Source organism: Globicephala melas, chromosome 11 (genome assembly GCF_963455315.2).
Source record: "Globicephala melas chromosome 11, mGloMel1.2, whole genome shotgun sequence".
In the NCBI taxonomy this organism is placed as follows: domain Eukaryota; kingdom Metazoa; phylum Chordata; class Mammalia; order Artiodactyla; family Delphinidae; genus Globicephala; species Globicephala melas.
This window is the reverse complement of record NC_083324.2, coordinates 81506856-81519935: the sequence shown is the minus strand read 5'-3', so window position 1 is coordinate 81519935 and position 13080 is coordinate 81506856. Positions and strand designations below refer to the sequence as shown.

The 13080-nt window shown below is 39.1% G+C and overlaps 2 non-coding genes across 2 annotated transcripts; both read left to right on the top strand.

The window, feature by feature from the left end:
• Positions 1-5287: 5287 nt before the first annotated feature.
• On the top strand, positions 5288-5359 carry TRNAP-CGG (transfer RNA proline (anticodon CGG)). The gene has a single exon. It is a non-coding gene; the product is annotated as a tRNA-Pro (tRNA).
• A 5947-nt stretch (positions 5360-11306) lies between these two features.
• TRNAS-GCU (transfer RNA serine (anticodon GCU)) lies at positions 11307-11388 on the top strand. Its single transcript has one exon. It is a non-coding gene; the product is annotated as a tRNA-Ser (tRNA).
• The last annotated feature ends 1692 nt before the right edge of the window (positions 11389-13080 follow it).

Below are 13080 nucleotides of genomic sequence, written 5' to 3'. Positions count from 1 at the left end.
ATTTGGAGAACTCAAATTTCAATTTACCATTAACCATTTTGTGCCAGCAATCACACAACATCTCCTTATTTATATAGATACTTCCTGTCTGTTCTTAGTGCTCAATAATCTTTTCTTCATGATTAAATTTTAAAATGATGCTCTTAATTTCTTCCAGGCTCTTATATCCCTTGCTTTTCTGACAATTACCAATGACCAAGTTGGAGAGTGTTTTTTCTTGTTCTCCATGCTAGATATTAGGAAAAGGTTGTGAAACTTTCACAGGAAAGCTATGAAACTAAGGTAAATAACATAGCCCTTGCCTTCAAGCAAGCCACAGTAATGTGAGGAAAATAAGCTCTTAAACAAATTTACTATAACATAGTAATATAGCTGAGTTATTCAAAAACTGTGTGGACATGTTATAATGAAGCCAAAAAGTAGGCACTTACCAATGTTAGAACAGGGATAAAAAACCTTAGTGTATAAGCACAATAATGGAATACGGTAGAGAGAGTCTTCAAAATGGAGTAAAGCCTGCTTACATCAATTCTAAGATTTTGTACCATAAATATGTGTAACAAATTTAAAAGCATCAAATATTTTTTCCAAATGGATTCATCAGATATCTTAATGCCAGAACTATGCATTGTACCAAATACCTATATTTAATGGTTCCAATTTAAGAAATCCTTCAGTTAAATTAAGGTAGAACCGGATTACTTTGTAGCTCTTTGATAACAAAAAGGCTGATTGTATTGTAGGGAGTACCAGGGAACTATCAAATGATGTCTAAAAACCCCCCACTATTTTCAAATTATTTATTCATTAAAACAAGATACAATCATTCTCTTCAACAACTGGTGTTGGGAAAGATGGAGAGCTGCATGTAAATCAATGAAATTAGAACACTCCCTCACACCATACACAAAAATAAACTCAAAATGATTTAAACACCTAAATATAAGACATGACACCATTGGACTCCTAGAAGAGAACATAGGCAAAATATTCTTGGACATAAATCATAGCGATATTTTCTTAAATCAGTCTCCAAAGGCAAAATAAAATAAAGGCAAAAATAAACAAATGCGACCTAATCAGACTTAAAAGCTTTGGCCCAGCAAAGGAAACCGTGAACAAAATGAAAAGACAACCTATGGAATGGGAGAAAATATTTGCAACCAATGTGACTGACAAGGGGTTAATATCCAAAAATATACAAACAGCTCATACAGCTCAACATCTAAAAAACAAACAACCCAGTCAAAAAATGGGCAGAAGACCTAAATAGACATTTCTCCAAAGAAGATATACAGATGGCCAACAGGCACATGAAAAAATGCTTCCTATTAATTTTGCAGCCTGCTTTATCTGTATATGTTCTCCCAGCTGGGTGAATGGCAGTGTTTGTTTTTTTTTTCCTTTTTCAGTATGAGCTGATTTTTTACTCTTTCAATCCACACAAGCTTTACTCTTTCAAACATCAAACATTTATACAATGTTTCCTATATATTAAAATTTTAATTTCACTATCATCAATTTACTGGTGAGAAAGCACAAAGTAATTTTCCCAAGGTCGCAGAGCTAGCAATTAGTGGCATCAAACTCAGGAAAGGTAATTCTAGAGGCCATAGATCAAACCATTATTCTTTTCTGCCTGTGACTATTATATTATATTATATCATATCGTATTATATTATATAAAACTAGATATTAAGTGCTTCTATTTTCCATTTTCAAGAGACCTATCCAACACATAATGAGAGATTAGGTTGACAATAAAATTATGGAATAAGATATCTTGACTAATACCAAACAATAAGAACGTTGGAGAACCCATATTAATACAAGGCAAAGTAGTTAAGATAAAAGAACATTATTGTGATCAGAGAGGGTTTCTATATAACGGCAGTAAACTTTTAATAGAAATAAACATACAAGGAAGTACATAAATCATAAGTGAACATCTCAGTTAGTTGTGTGAACTGATTCATATGCATATACCCAGCACCCAGATCAAGAACCCAGCATTCCAGAAGTTTCCTCCTTTGCTGTCTTCTAGATACTACCTATCATGGGTATCCAGTATCCTTCTTCTAACACTGAATGATTTTTCATTATCAATGAAGAGGATAGTTATAAATTTTTTTTTAAATGACCACTTCTGACTCTCAGATGTTTCTTCCAGATTGTTCCTGAGCTTTGGTGGTGAGTGGAGGGCATGGCAGGAGGCTGCAGTAAAGTCTAGGAAACCTGAATCTCTCAGGGAGCTGTGCAGTGGTAACTACTCATCCTCACAGTGCCTCCTACTCATTACTGTCCACTGACTATAACTGGCTTTGGAATGTTTCTGGGCTCAGCAAATTATGGAGCATTAAGGAGAGGATAGAGATGTGCCCCAGGGATCAACACTGTGCAGAAGCTCTTTACCCCTTGTGAAGGCAAAACTTATGATGTTGACATCTTGACAACAGTGAGAGTTAGGCATGAGTACTGGGACTTTGGGAAATATAAACAGGGCCTGGCTGGCGCTGCTCTGCCAGGACACCACCCAGTGCTGCACAGAGCCACCAAGGTGAGTACACCTGACACCCGTGGATTGGGACAGCCTTTGGCTTTGGAAGAGAGACCATTGGAGCAGGGCTGGTGAGGGGCAGGCTGTAAGAGAGAAGACTCTGAGCTCTTTTGTCACTTATGGAAGAAGCAGCTGCCAGGGTCCAGAGCAAAAACAGCTGATCATTTCCCAGCTGCCATCCAGAAACATCTGGGTTTTCTTTAGTCCATGAGGGAGCTGATCCATTATGTACTTCGGGATAGTATCTGAGTCTAACCCATTTTGAAAGTCTCAAATCAGAAAAATGCTTACTAGCGAGATAGATAGATAGATAGAGATATATAGATGATGATAAATGAAGACTTTAGGTCAGAATCAGAAGATAAGTTGGGCTTTATATGTACCATGATTAAATGTTTAAAACTTCTGGAAATTCTCCTTCTTGATACTGGACCCATGTTCCTTAATTATAGGCTTGAAAAATAGTCTCACTAGTGAAGCTACATCGGCAGAGATTTAAACATCACTAGGCCTCATGGCCAGATATCTCTTCACGGTTATGCTGGTCCTCACGTAGAAAGGCTCTGCCAACAAACTCCAGGAGGAGTATACCGTGTTTGCAGATTGCCTTTAGTTGATCCTTAAATGCTGGCTGTAAATGCCTTGCAAAGGTTTTTTAGAAATTTATGTAACCTCTCACCCCTCCCAGCAGCCAGAGTAGATATAAAAGTAATACCTGCTCAGTCCATTTTTCATCCTCTTGTGAACAGCGAAGAAAAAATTCTCATTCCAAAAACTGCTCTGGGTGTCTTAGAGTGGTGTGTCTGTCAAGTAACAACTATTTAATCAGAAGCAGTGAAAGGCTAAGTGTAAATTTGTCAGATTTTACTGTCCCTTGAAAGATGGCACGTGTGTCTTACTGGAGCCGATAACATTAATGGGAGCCTTGAAGTTCAAACCCACCTATTTATCTGAGGAGACACTGAGGTTCCCAATAAACATGTCACCCAACATAGATTGACTTGAGTTCTCCAGGTCATCGACTTTTTAGATTCATAAAGAAAAAGAATCTCCTCAAGTCCCTCTCCTAATTGGCCCCTAACTTCATCTGTCATTAACATGTACTTTTACAACCATAACTCCATGCCTCATTTTGATTGTTGATTTTTTAACTGTTTATTTAATATTATTTTGCAGATACAGAGCCTGGTAATTTAGATACTAGGTGGAGAGTAAGTTAACCGTGTAGCTTAGAAGTGGAGGAAGAAAAGAGAGAAGCAACAGCATCGCAGTTCAATGAATTTAGTGAGGGTTTATTAGGCAAGGGAAGTCTAAGCAGGTGTCTTAGTCTGCTCAGGCTGCTATAAGAAAATACTGGAGGCTGGATGGTTTAAACAATAGAAATTTATTTACCACAGTTCTGGAGGCTGGGAAGTCCAAGATCAAGGTCCAGTTGATTCAGTGTTTGGTGAAGTCCACTTCCTAGTTTGTAGGCATCATATTGCTGTTGCTCACATGATTTCTTCTTTGGGGGTGTGGGAGAGAGAGGGGGCTATGGTCTTTTCTTATAAGGGCACTAATCCCATCATGAAGGCTCCACCTTCATGACTTCATTTAGACTTAATTACCTCCCAAAGGCCCCACTTCCTAATACCATCACATTAGGGGTTAGGATTTCAACATATGAATCTGGAGGGACACAAACATTCATAATGGCTGGTTTATGATGAACGAACAGGAGTTAGCTATGAGGTTTAGGCTATGATTATGAGGTGTCATAAGGATGTGACATAAACAGGGAAAAAGAACCATCTTTCAAAGGAGCTGGCATTTCAGATTCCTCTCTCAATCCTTACTGAAAAGCCAAAACCTTCTTCTAAAGCTAAAGAGATATACAAGAGGGAGCCAAACTAAGCATTCATCTGCCAGCATTGCCATTTTTCAGAGAAGTCTTATGAGAAACTCAGCAAGCAGGGATGCCAATCTACAAAGAATTTGAAGACAACTGCTTGCCCTGAAGAGAAGGTCTTTGCAAGCTGTTTTCTAAAGTGTTAAACCTTTGAAGGATTCTGTTCTCAGTCCTAGCAGAATATAGAGATTTCAAAGTCATAAAACAGACGCAATAATAATGACCTGTACTTGGGGTACAATCCTGTTTTAGGGGACCACATGTTGAAATAATATCTTGACAAAAATGCTTACTTATGAAAAAGCAAGTTTTAGGGGACTTGTCAAAGAAAATGTCAGACAATTTCCGCTATGAAAGTAAAGTATAGAAAACTAACATGAATGTCACTCAAATTATTTGTCACACCACGAAGTATCAATACATAATGAAGTTGGGAATATGTACTTCTTTAGATAAAAATATGGATCAAGCCTGAAACTAACATAATATTGTACTCAACTATATTTAAAAATAAGGATGAAAAATAGAGTACTGCCCTAATGTAACCTTTATTATGTAATCTTGTCAATTAAATCACAGATTAGTCTACTGATGGAATTCACTTAGGAGTGGTTATTACACAACTGACCGGAGGAAGGATGAAAAATTTAGTAACTTGAGCCTAAGCTAAGAGGTCATCATAAGGCCCCAAAATGTGTATTAGTTGCAATTTAAATACAGTTATATTGATTAAATAGTCAGGAAAATTGGGGCTCATCCTTCTGACTCAAAGTGTGGAAAAAGAAATCTGATTCTAATTCTCTTTATATTAAGTATGGGCGTGCTTTTTATTTTGCAGAGGTGGCTCGTTGGTCTAGGGGTATGATTCTCGCTTCGGGTGCGAGAGGTCCCGGGTTCAAATCCCGGACGAGCCCACCTCCTTTTCGACCAATTGGAATAAGGAATCAGAAAAAGTATTTTCTCTAATACTATTGCCAGAAAGATGGACTTTCATTACATTGACAGCAGGATTGCCTTCGGAGAAGCTGGGTGCTTAATTCCAGATCTCCTTGACTGGGAGGTATCAGGAGTGTTGATGCGAGTTTGCTGGCGCCGGCCCAGTTCCAGTTCTCCAGTGGATCCCTTCCCGAAAGTCAAGAAGGAAGGCCTTGGGCATCTAGTCTGTGCGTACGTGTGTACGTGCATACGTACGTGCGTGTGCGTACTTGACTGAGTAGGGCGGGGAAGCGTGAATTATGGTCAACATGTACCTTCCTTCGTCTCGTAGAGACGTGAATATTCATTTCCGCTGCTACGTCCAGCTTGAGTGATCATTTTCGGAATCGCAGCATTTACTGCTACCGCACTGACTAAAGTAAGTCACCCCAGCTGCTGCTGCCGCGGCTCCCACTGTAATCGACCGTTTACATTTAATCCCACTGTAATCTACCTCTTTCTTTTCCTGCGTTGCGCCACGGACCTGCATTCCCTGGTCAAAGTTCATTCACTTTTTCACTCAACGAATCGATATTCAGTGAATACTGCGTGTCAGCCTCTGCTGGATGCCAGGAATGCGATGGAGGACCAGGAATTAAAAATTATAATAAAAGGTTTTGTTTCAATGGAATTTAATATCACAAGTAACTAAATGTTTACAATTATCATGCGTCCTATGAAGAAGTGTAGAATTCTCACAGAAGCACATAGCACCAGAGCCTACCTGTAGATTCCGGGGAATATTGCCGGCCAGAGTTTTTCCCCCCGGAGAGAAAAACCACGAGGAGCAATCGCTAATACTGGAAGTTCAAGGTCTTCCCCACCCCAAACGTGGAAACTTACCAGTAGCCTTATCCTTGGCCCCAGGAAAAGCTCTCACTTTGGAATTGTTGAAAACGCTCAGGTGAACTGATTAGTATGGAAATTTGGAAGATGAAAAATAGATGGAGAGGAAGGTATTAATCCAGTTACTTTGCTCATGCTAGCTAAATTATTTCCTCAGAATAACCGTGTGGTTACGTGGCCCAAACTGAAAGTGGACACACACACCACCGCAGTTTCTTCCTTGCTCTATGACACCACAGAGGCTCACCTGGCCCTGCTCATCTTGGTGTTCTGAAATAGTATGGATCTTTTTACCTTTCCTTGTTCTGTTTTATCTTTCCTTGATCAGCTTTGGGAACCCATTAAGTATGAAGACACAGGTCCTTATTCAGAAGTGGTGTGTAATATATTGTCTCTTTGTATATACAAATATAAATTTATAATTTATTTGTAATTTAACTTTATAATTTGGAGTAGATGGTGTCATTCATTAAGCTTGAGATTCAAAAAGAATTTCCTCCAACTCCTGTCCTTGAAGAATTTTCTCAGAATTCAAGAAGTCAGTTTTATGCCATCTAAGCAGATTGAATGAATGATCCTTCTTCAAGGGATTTTACTATCCCAAGAAGGATGAGTTAAACATATTGTCTGATAGTAAATGGCACAGGCAGATCACTTCATCATATAGCCCACAATCAATAAACTGGACTCATAATCTCATTTTCAGTTATTTGTAGGGCCTAATTATATCTATAGATCAGGAACCAAAGATCACTAGACATCTAAAGTTAATGTCTAATATGAAAGAGATAAAAGTGAACTAAAAAACAGAGGAAAATGTAATGCAGAGAGGAGAAAACATCTCAGGAAAGTTATTATAATTATTCGTGTTTTTTAAAGAGAATGCTGGGTAACTCTTAAGTACAGATGTCTCTTAAAATTGAAGTTGTGAGAGTAGATATGAAAAACGTAATGGAGTAATTGGAATAAAATGTAAAAGACATCCTCAAGAATGTGGAGTAAAAATATAAAGGCAACTCTAGCAGTCATGCTCCTTGGTATATACCCAAATGAGTTGAAAACTTATGTCCACAAAAAAACCTGCACATGAATATTTATAGCAGCTTTATTGATAACTGTCAATACTTGGAAACAACCAAAATGTCCTTCAGTAAATGAATGGCTAAACAAACCGTGGTCCATCGTACAATGGACTATTACTCAGTAATAAGAAGAAATTAGCTATCAAGCCACAAAAGGACATGAAGGAAACTTAAAAGCATATTACTAAGTGAAAGAAGCCAATTTGAAAGGCTCCATATTGTATGATTCCAACTATACGACATTCTGGAAAAAGTAAAAGTATAGAAACAAAATGTCAGGAGTTCTCAGGGTTATGGAGGCTGTAGGGATGAAGACGTGGAGCACAGGGCAGCGTAACTATTCTGTACGATGCAGTAATGATGGGTACGTGTCATTATACATTTGTCAAAATGCATAGACTGTCTAAAGGGAAGAGTAAACCCTAACATGAATCATGTTAATAATAATATATTAATATTGGTTCATCAGTTGTAACAAATGTACCAAAATAATATAAGATGTAAATAATAGGAGAAGCTGTGAGGGATGGGAGGAGGTATGTGTGAACTCTGTACTTTTTTTTTTTTTGAACTCTGTACTTTTGAATTAATTTTTCTGTAAACCTGAAACTACCAAAAAAAATAGAGTCTATTTAAAAAGTATAAACAGAATGTAACTAGGAGAGAATAATATTTTTTTTAAAAAAAAAGTAGTGGAGACATCCTGGAGGTTTAAAATCCAAGAATAAGAAACTCCAGAAAAAAGGTAAAGTAAGAAAATAGAGAACACATAAATGAGAAAATTAGAAACAAAAAATTCAAGCTAATTTCTCAAACTGAAATACATGATTTTCCAAATTTAATGAGGTAATGGAGGTCCCAGAACAGTGAATGAAAATAGAAACATACAAAGGCATATCTTTCAGACATTTCAGAGCATTGAGGACAAAGAAATCATCCTGAAAGAGAGAAAAATTAATTGCAAATGAAGCATAGTAATTAGAATGACTTTGTAATTCTCAAAAGCAATACTGGAAGCTAGAAGAAAGAAAATATTCCCCAGCCTAGCATTCCATACCCAACCAAGTATTCAATCAAGTGTTAGAGAAACTTGAAAGATATTCTCCAATACCCAAATATTCCAAAGTCTTATCTCCAATAAACTCTTTCTCAGGAAGCTACTTACTTGGGAAATGGGGTCTCCAGAGGAAGAAAGTATGCAGATGATGGTGAAGGAAGACCTCAGGATGAAAACCGTATAGCAAGTATAAAAAACACCCAATTTCTTTTGTCAAAAATTTATGGTTATTTGTGGTAATTTGAGAAAAAAACTAATGTTCAGGAAACAAAACATCATGAGAGATCAGTGAATGATATTTGCCAATCATAATATAGGAACAGTGATACTAATTCAATACACATTATGATATAATTATATTTGGAAGAAACTTTGATAGGAAGAGTATCTGTATCTGTATATGGTGGTGTTTAAGGTGAGAAAAGAGAAGTGAATCTTCTTTTTGTATAAGGGGTAATCAATAGAAAATACTAAACTTAAAAAATCAAAAAGTAGAAATAAAAGCATCAATATTAATTAGAATACAGTTTTGTCTTTGTAACAAAGACCCCAATGAACAGTAGCTTAAAGGAAGCAGAAGTTTACTGATCTCTCATGTAATAGTTTGAAGGTATAATCAAGAGCAGGGTGATACTTTGGCTCCAGGATGTTGGTTCCATTCTTCTATCTCATGGATCCCTCCTTTCTATGGGTTGCTGGGTCCAATCTCTTTATATTTCAGGACACCTTCATTCCTATGATGTTGCCTTTTCCAGCAAGCAGATACAGTAGGAAGAGAGAAGTGAATGGTATTTCTTTCCTCTTCTGGACATAACCTGGAAGTTTTACATCCACTTTCTCTTTAATGCCCTAGTTTAGAAATTGGCCACATGACCATACATCAAGGAAAGTTGTGCATTGTAATCTTCCCATGGGTGGCTATGAACTCTACTAAATTTCCATTTCTTGGAAGGAAAGCACAAATATTGATGGCAACTAGCCATCTCTGCCATAGCATGATATTTGGAGACATGTTGGTAAAAACAGAAACAACAACACAAACAAAAAGCCAAATGGCTGAAAATCTTTGCCTCTACCAAAGAGGGAGAGGAACGCTTTTTTACATACACATATTTCTGAATTACTTGATATTTTTAAACATGTGTGGTTAACTTTGGTTTTAAATTTTTAATTAAAAAAATAAGCTTTAGGGGCTTCCCTGGTGGCGCAGTGGTTGGGAGTCCGCCTGCCGATGCAGGGGACGCGGGTGCGTGCCCCGGTCCGGGAGGATCCCACATGCTGCGGAGCAGCTGGGCCCATGAGCCATGGCCGCTGAGCCTGCGCGTCCGGAGCCTGTGCTCTGCAATGGGGGAGGCCACTGCAGTGAGGGGCCCTCGTAACAAAAAAAAAAAAAAAAAAAAGCTTTAAACTGAGAACCAGGTATGGATAAAAAAATTTATCCGGGTTAAAATGAAAAAGGTCGAGAGCACCCCGTGAGGGAAATAGGCTTGTCAGAAGAGACAGGAAATAGATTCTTGATACAAAATCATAAATTGGACTAAGCATGGAAAACAAGGTGGAGGGAAGTGGGTTAAATTGAGGTTGAAGATCCAGGCAGGACAATGCAACAAACACTAAAATATAAGGACTTTTCCAGGTTAAGAAGAGAGATTAATTCTTTGGGACAAGCAAAGGGTTGTCTTCACTCAAGAAGGTGTTACAGCAACCTAAGGTAGTGTCCCCACGCTTAGAGTGTGAAAATGCCGCAAGGATCCGTTCCTACAGGATTTCCCCTGTGTTTCCTGTTGTTCATCCTGTTGTGGTTGATTTGCTTTGGCTTCAAAAGAAAAATCTTCATGACCACCTTCCATTCTCAGATTTAGTGATGTTTCCTGATCAGCCACTCACGTGCTTCAACGCTCCAGCCACAGTGATTTCCAACAGTTTTCTAGATACTACTCACCTTTGATCACGTGCTTTCCTCAGTCTGGGACACCCTCATTTTTTGCACCTCTAGAAAATTTGCTCTTCAAGACTCATCTTCGATATTACCTTCTTTTGTCAGGCATTTATGATTCATTATGATTAGTCAGAATTAGTCCCTACTCCTCGTTCCTTCATGTGCATTTTATTCATTCCATGAAACAAACGAATCAAAAACCAAAAAAAAAAAAGCAGCTAAAATAGCTTTTTTCACCCTTTCCCAGAATCATTTTCTCACTAGAAGTGAGTCTCAACATTTTTAGCATCTCATCCCTTGGAATATAGAATGAAAGTTGGGAAACATTTCCCCTAGAAAGCCACTCAATAACACATAGGAATTTGGAAGGAAAACAGAATTCATGGTTCCTCAGATGCGGATGACCCGGGAGGAGAGCCCCACGAAGTTAAAGATTCTTCTCTATGCAATGTCACCCGAAAGTATTGTAGAAGCGGCAATAACACGGAATAGAAATTGAGCCCTATTCAGATCCGTCGTCTAATTTTCCAAACTGTCTTATTAACCACGAATTAGGAGTCCACATTCGTCAGTTCCCCTGACAGCGACTCCAGTGGAACCGGCTCTGGGAAACTCTGCCCCTGCGGACAGCCGGCCGCGCTCTCGGGCCGCGGGCCCAGGCTCCCCTGACGAGGGACGGTGACAGCAAACTGGCTCAGCCCAGGTTGGGAGTGAAAGCCCAGGCAGATGTGTTTCTATCACGTCTCAACCAATTTTATGACTCCTGGGAAAGCTAAGCCCGTTTTTTGCCCCCGTCGCAGCTTTTCCATCCCAGTTCTTTGTCCATTCGTGTGGAAGCTAGCCACCTCCACGTCTCCCAGACGTCTCTAAGCCGTCTCCTAAGCGTCTTTCTCTCCGGGATAGCCAGCGAGTTCCCTAATATAAACTCTGAAATAAAGCATGCCAAGCGGTCATTGTAAGTGGACGAGGTGGCCGAGTGGTAAAGGCGATGGATTGCTAATCCATTGTGCTCTGCACGCGTGGGTTCGAATCCCACCCTCGTCGGCTTGGCCCTTTGTTAAGGAGAAAAGAAACCCGTCTGTCCAGATCTGAACTTTGAATCCACCTAAGAGAAACCTGTCCTCCCTTCCCTACTCCCAACTGTTATATGTGTGGTTTTTCCCATTGATGGTTCCCAGTGATAGCTGATTGGCTTCTGATATTTGATAAAGTTTCTTCATATAGGTGGAGGAGGAGAAGAAAGTGAAAGACAGATGAAGCTGGTAGAAACTGGAGTCTGATCCCTCTAGTCCCTCATTTTAGAAGTCGTTACTACAATTAGCATTAAAATAAATTCATCAAAAAGATATTCAACAGGACAAACACACCAAGGTAGAATTTCAATTACTTAGATTCTCAAGAACAAATCTACTGACCAAAATTGAAGAAATATATAGCACTGAAGAGAGGAGTACACGAGTTTTTTAAACATTAAGAAATTCAGAGGTAAGTTAGTTTCAAGTGACAACCACACAAACCTCTTTCCAAGAGGCCACAGGCAGGATGCAGCTTAAGGATGGAACCAAGAACCTGTTGCTGAAGATTGATTGGGTTGGACATTCCCAGACTGTACCCCTGAGGACTTGAAAATGAAGATGCCCCATGTAAGGGCCACATGGAAAGGAGAAGCATGGTTTAGAGAGATTCAGAGGAACACAGTGTCCCAGGATTTGGTAGGGGAGATGATCGGAAAGTCTGGGAAGAGTGACTTGTAGGACCCTATCTGAGCCCAACTTTAAAGAACTGAAGGTTGAATCAATAGGCAACAATAAAGCAATATTTTGCCCCATTCTGAGATTAATATTTGTTCTTTTGCGTAATAGATGCTACATACATGCTCTTCACTCTACCACATTGCCACTAAAGTACCCCAAACTGAAAGAAAGGGTGTCCTCTTTCCCTGAGGTACACATATTTAATGTTCTTAGCCTGCTAGGAAGTGACATCCTTGACTATACAAAGGGTGGGACTCTCACAAGCCACCAAGTGGACACCAGACAAATTTTCCTGGGAGCACTTCGCAGGTTCTAATGCATTTCCACTTGTGAACTAGAGTTCTTGTTCCTCACTTGTAGGCTTTTCATAACTAATTTTAAGAAAGTATATTGCAAATTTTCCTTTTCTTATTATATTTTAAGTTGACCAAAGAATTGAGTTTTTGCTTTTATTTTAAAAAACAGCTTCATTAAAGTATAATTGGCATATGATGAACTGCATATATTTAAAGAGTACATTTTAATGAATTTTGACATATGTATACACATGAAACCATGATCCCAATCAAGATAGTGAACTTATCTATCAGCCCTAAAATCTCATTGTCCCCCCTTTTTTTTTTTTGTGGTACACGGGCCTTTCACTGTTGTGGCCTCTCCCGTTGTGGCTCCGGACGTGCAGGCTCAGCAGCCATGGCTTACGGGCCCAGCCGCTCCGCGGCATGTGGTATCTTCCCGGACCAGGGCACAAACCCGTGTCCCCTGCATTGGCAGGTGGACTCTCAACCACTGCGCCATTGTCCCCTTCTGTAATTCTTTTCTCCTGCCCCCTCTGTCCCCAATCCCCACAGGACAACTGACCTGCATTTTGTCACTATAGATTAACTCGCTTTTTCTAAAGTTTTGTATAAATATAGTTCAGTATGTACTTTACTTTGATTGACTCCTTTCATTCAGCCTAATTATTCTGAGATTTATCCAT